Below are 6,620 nucleotides of genomic sequence, written 5' to 3'. Positions count from 1 at the left end.
TTTTCAACATCTCCTCCATGGAAGCTTGGAAACTCCATGATTCCAACCTTCTATGTGGAGTTTGTAAGATTATTTGCTACGGATTCTTGTTTGAAGTTAATTGTATAACTTTGTTTTAAATTATCTAAGCTTAAACCACAGTTAAAAATTATGAAAATAATTTAATACCCCAAGAATCCTTAGCCAAAAATCCTGCAGACAACTGAACACGGGGCCATGCTCAGCGAGCACGGGGCCATGTTCGAGGTACTGTTTTGCAAAAGTTTAGTTATCTTCGGTTTCTTTCACAGAAAATGGCCAGCAGAACTAGCGGATCATCTTCAAGAAATAACCGAAATGGGAGAAGGTCGTCCACAGCAGAAGACTCCCTAGTGAACTACGTTTACGCCTTAAGGGAGGCTATAGACGAAATGACGGGAGTAGAAGAAGCGTTAGTGGACCGTATTAATCATCTGACGGTGGGGTTGGAAGGCTGTCTTCGAGAAGTGAACCTCCTGCACCAGAGGTTAAACCTTCTCACCTCCCCGCCTTTGGTTCCCGTAATAACCCAAAGAGCGTGGAATGTAGTGCCCGAGGTCATCATTCCGGCCGAATGGTATGCCATGCACCAAGGGCCTCAGCAAAGGGTGGTGCAAGGAGTCCCGGTGAATGTTCCTCCTCAAGCCGCTGAGGAGAATGAAGCCGCTTTCTTCCTTCCAAGGGAGATAGAAGAGTGGCTTTGAACAATAACCGAGGAACCATTGGCTAAAGGTCTTACTACATCGGGAAACTATTCCCGAAATTTTCTTAAATAAGTAGAACCCTTTATGATAACCTCATGTATCCCCCTAGTTATTTAATTAAGTTTTTAGTTATTTTAAAACTATATGTAATTCTCTACGTTTACAATGAAGTGATGGTTTCTAAGGATTGATGGTTTATAAGAAATAAAACACACTCGTGGTGGTAATGGATGAAAAAGGGAACGAGAAAAATGGCCCCATGCACAAAGAACGAAGCAACCCGACACAAATCTCCATCACAGAAGGCTCAACACAGGCCGTGCTCAACCAACACGGCCCCGTGCTGAGCCACCTGCAGAAAAACGCCCAGTTCAGGTAACTGGACACGTGCCGTGTTCACCAGACACGCCCCCGTGTCCAGGCTTCTGTCTCATTTCTTTAATTTTTGTTACTGGCACCTGAACACGGGGCCGTGTCCGGCCCCCACGGGGCCGTGTCCAGACTGCCAGTAACATAAATCTTTGCTTTTTAACACCACATTACACATCCAATCAACCTAAAAATTTATTTTTGGGACACATTGAGGACAATGTGTAATTTAAGTGTGGGGGGGAAGCTAACACTTTGAAATTTTGCAAGTCCTAATTACAAGCCTTACACAAAACTCTATTGGAACCGCTAAACACCCCAAATTTTTTTCAAAAACTTTTCATTTTTTTTACTTGTCTTGGTTTAATTTGGGAATAACAAGTTCTAAAAAGGTTATATTTTTATGAAATTTACAACCGAGAGCGTCGTGATAACAAGAACCAACATAAGAAAATTATGAAACGGCATAACAAGTCTAGTTAAAATTCGATTATATATACTTGATCACATAAAAACCCATTCCCACAAAAAGTGAGTTTTGAGCCTTTATTGAGCATACAAATACATATCTTTAAACTAAATGCTCATTTTTCGTTTCTTGTGTGAATAGCCGCTTGGTTCTTACAACTCTAGAACTTGCCATGACGATACATTCCCGGTCCTTACCAACTTAAACTCAAGTAAGTAAATGATGGAGGCATTAGGACTAACCATTTTTCTTTCTACACCATTATTTTTCATTTTTTTACCACCTACCCAAAATCCCCCTAGTTAACCCCTTTGAGCCTAAACCTTTCATTTCATTACCCTAAAACTTTTTTTTTACCCACCAAAAAACCCTTTTTATTTTTCACCCTTTATTTTAGTAACAAGCTCGGTTTCTCGCAAGCTCGTTCTTTTATGTGACAAAAAAATGATGATGAAGTTAAAAACAAACAAAGCTACACAAACAAAAGCTTGTTTGGAGAAATAATTCAAAATAAAAAGTCACTAAAAACAAAGTGTGTTATGAAAACCGACGCTTTTTACGCTTTTCGCCCTTTTACTAACCACTAACCCAACCACCCACCTTTAGCCCAAGCCTAACCCTTCACCCAAAAAGTCCTCTTGATAGTTACAAAGGTATAAAGTTAAAAAGGAGGAGGATTGATTGCTTGGCAAGCCTATGGAAGGCGTAAGTTCCATGCCGCTCTCGAGTGATTCACTAAATACACCTTCGGCCGAGTGTTGAGTGATTTATCCCGTGAGGTATGTGAACTTGTATATAGATGAAATTTTAAAAAGGCATGCTATGCCCTAATAAGTAATTTATCTTATGAAACGTTCTAAATAAATCATAACGAATAGGATTGTAAATAAATAAAAACAACGCCCAAAAAGATCTTGGATTCCCGACACTCTATGACAAGCCAAAAACCTTCTCTTCTACCCATTCCATTTGGGAGTGAAAGCCACATTTAAAAGAGTTTTGCTTGAGGACAAGCAAAAGTTCAAGTGTGGGGGTATTTGATGTGTGTAAAATGCAACATATAAATTACATCAATTAAGGCATAAAACTAACCCTTTTTAGTACTAATGTTGGAAAAATAGTGTTTTTGTCTTTCTTTTGTATTTTCAGGATGAAATGAGCTCAAATTCACAAAAGAAGCAAAAAGACAGCAAATTCTAACACAAATACAAGAAAAGGAATAAAAGTAGACTGTTCGAACCCTCAACGGCATCTCCCCAACCAAAGAAGAGAAAACAGAAGCCTGAACACGCCCCGTGCTCAGCCAGCACGGGGCCGTGCCCAAGAAGCAGCAGAAAAGACAAACTTGTAGAAGCTTCTATTGCCCACCACGGGGCCGTGTCCAGTGAGCACGGGGGCGTGGTGAAAGTACAGCAGGCGCATTAATTGTAATTGCGAATTACAATTAATGAGGAGAGAGAGTGTCAGACGGGCACGGGGCCGTGCCCAGCGGACACGGGGCCGTGCCCAGCCTTCTGTTCAGCCTATAAATAGGAGTGCTTGGTTTCATTCCATCTCATCCCTTGGCACACCACCTCTCTCACACTTCATCCACCACCCACCACCACCATAACACCATCATCCACCACCATCATCCATTGTCCATCGTAGAGTGTGTGAGTCGTCTCGGGATCCAAGATTGATCGTAAGAGTTCTTGACAATCAAGGCCATGTTTGCCTAAGTCTCTTACATCACTTGGTGAAGACAAGTGTTTAGTATAATACTTTTTATTTTTAATCTTTTGCACTTTTTATTTGGTTTTGTATTAATGACTTTAATAACTAGTTGCTTATGTTGAAGGTGATCTTTCCTTATCGTTTGTCCGTGGTGTCTTGGCATTATTTTACTGTCTATATAAAATAAAAGATTTTCACCATTCATATCTCCACGGTCTATATGGAGGTATGTTGGCTACCTGGTCGGGGGTTAAGGGAACGGTTTGGTAAGGGTCTTGCCCTTGTTCAGCGTTTAGAGGTCCTGCTTGGGACCTGGGTCAAATTTAGTAGGATCTCCTTCAATGCCCATAGGTATTGGATGGCGGGGATCCAAACTCTTTGACCCCCTCATAAGTTAACTACTATTAATACTATAACCCGGCTATTTAGGACTGTATCCCTGCTGACTCAGACTACTTAGCCGAGGGTAACGTCACCGCCAAAAGCGGGGCCTACCATAATTTGCATTAATAACTTAATTCATTATCTTCCAATAATCCAACCCTTTAGGATTGTATCCTTGCTGACTCAAACTACTGGGTTGAGGGTAACGTCGCCTTCAAAAGAGGGGCCTACTACAATAACTAAGATAATCTCTTAAACAAGTGCAAAAGTGCGGAAATAATCAAAGGTTATACTAATACACGAGTCGGATCCAAGTGATTCATCTTGTCTATCTGTTTTTATTTTTATTTTATTTTTCAGCATTTAGTTAGTTTTTATTTTCTTAGCTTAAAAACATTTTTCTCACTTTTTGATTTGATTAGACGTTGAGGATAAACCGGTATTAAAAGCTCTTGTGTCCTTGGACGACCTCGGTATCTTACCAACACTATACTACGTCCACGATGGGTGCACTTGCCCATATGTGTGTTTAGTGTTAGTAAATATCGTGTTTTATAAATTTAAAACTTGGCTAAAGGTGTAAAAAAGGGCTTAATTATATATCTAAATTATATATACACCAACACACATCAAAGTTATTTCGCTTGAATCTGCTATATCGCTTGAAAAGTCCACCTGATTTCGCTTCAAATCGTTATTCCGCTTGAAATTAGTGTTGATTTCGCTTGAATTCGAGATTCCGCTTGAAGATTTCGCTTGAAACAAGAGAATCCGCTTGAAAGTGGAATTCCGTTTGAGATTCTGATTTCGCTTCAAGTTGTGATTTCGCTCCAACGTGTCATTTAAGTGATTTCGCTTGAAGTCTTATTTCGCTCCAAAGTGATTTCGCTCCAAAGTGTCATCTCGTGTCAAGATCATTTCACGTCAACCGAGTGTCAGTTTATTTCAAGTTGTTTGATATTGTTTAAACTGATTGTGTTTATTTTTTTGTCTCCAGGTTATAATTCAAGAAATTCACATCATGTCTGGAGAATTCTACAACATGTTTTTCAACGCGTTTACATCAGAGTCTTCCGAAATTTCAACAGTCACGCCAAAAACCATAACGAAAGCGATAAATGAGAATATTAAGCATGACAACTTCTACAGCACACATTCAAAACCACCAACTCTGGAAAGTATTGAAGATTATACTTGGTGGAAAGAGCGGTTTATCAACTGGGCAAAAGCATATGCACACGAAAGCTGGTTCTGTATGGAATTTGGATACGAAAGACCAAAGGATGATAAAGGAGAAGATCTTCCATTCAAGAAGTTATCCAAAGATGATAAATCCGAATTTGCAGCTGAACAGAGAATGATTGCTTTGATCCAGTCGGCAATTAGAAATGACATTTTTGCATTGCTTAACCATGATGGGTCATCCAAATCTGTTTGGGAAGCTTTACGAGTTAAAGCTAAGGGGGGTAAACAGATTAAAAAGAACAAAATTGCTTTATTAAAGAAAGAATTCGATCTGTTTGATAGCATTAAAGGAGAGTCTGTGAGGCAAATGATAGAGAGATTCTGTCATCTAAAAATTGAACTTGAACATTTTGAGATTGTGAAAACAAGAGAGGAAATTATTGATAAAGTCATAGAAGCGTTACCACGAGCTGATCAGTGGCAAATGTTTGTTTTTATTTTGAAAAATGATGCTTTATATGGAACAATTTCTGTTGATACATTATTTGAAAAGATTGAAACTCATGAGCTTAAATTGCAGAAACAGAACAAGATGAGTAGTTCTTCACATCAACAGAATGTTGGCTTGTATTACAAAGGTAATTTACCTTCGGTGAAAGCTGATAGTTCACCAAAGACAACATTTAGTGGTGAAAGAACAAAAGAACCTCAGACAAGCTCATCAAGCTACAATCCGGGTTATCATTCATCCGCTTCAAAAGCTAGTTCTGAAGAAACAGAGGAAATACTGTGTAACGTTGCTCTTAAGTTGAAAAATTCCTCGGCAATGAGTATCAATGCAGCTAAGCAGCAAATGAGTTTTCTTGCATCCGTTCTGGAATTGTATGAAGGTCTAGTTGAAGGCAAAATTGGAAATTCAGAGTTAACCAAAGAAGACTACGACCAGATTGATCCAGAAGATATGGAACTCATTGACATCTGCTGGTGTTTGGCAAGTTGCATTCGCAGAGCTCAAAGATACATGGAGATTACTGGGAAACAATCGTTAGGCGGTGCATCAACAAAACTTGGATTTGACAAATCCAAAGTGACCTGCTTCAAATGTAAGCAGAAAGGTCATTTCAAGAGAGAATGCACTAATTCTGCAGTTGGTGGAAATGAACATCCGTTCAATGATGATTACTACCGAAAGGCGATCTACCACCGAAGCAGAGAAGAGCCGAAAATGATTGAAGATAAACCCAGAGAGAAATCTAGAGCTTGTGCAGTAATACATCATGATGAAGGTTTTGATTGGAGCCAGATTTGTCCAGACGAAGATCGTTTGGAGAATATTCGAAAAACAGCTCATGGCAGAGCTATAACAGAGAGCAAACATTATGTTTTTGTTGCTGAAATTAAAGAAGAAAAAGGCACAACTGAAATTAAAGAGAAAACCAGAGAAGAGATTTTGAATGAGAAAACTTATCGAGAAAGAAACATTGCTCTGAACAGAATGAATGAAATGCAAGAAGAGTATGAGAGTGCTGTCAGTAATAAGAGATGGGATAAGAAGAGAGAGTGCTATTTCAACAGAGAAGGTGAACCAGTTGTTCCGAAGAAAGACATAATCTTTGAAGATGTTCTTCTCATAATTCCTTCATCGGCTGAATATTATAGAAATGTTCTAAAAGATGACACGTATGCAAAAAGGCATGAAAAGGAAATCAAATATGCTATGACACCGTGTTTGAGAAAGAGAGATGAAGAGAGAATGAAGAAGAGTGTTGAAGAAA

Source organism: Helianthus annuus, chromosome 3, assembly GCF_002127325.2.
Source record: "Helianthus annuus cultivar XRQ/B chromosome 3, HanXRQr2.0-SUNRISE, whole genome shotgun sequence".
NCBI classification, from domain to species: Eukaryota; Viridiplantae; Streptophyta; class Magnoliopsida; order Asterales; family Asteraceae; genus Helianthus; species Helianthus annuus.
Note: the sequence above shows the minus strand (reverse complement) of the source record.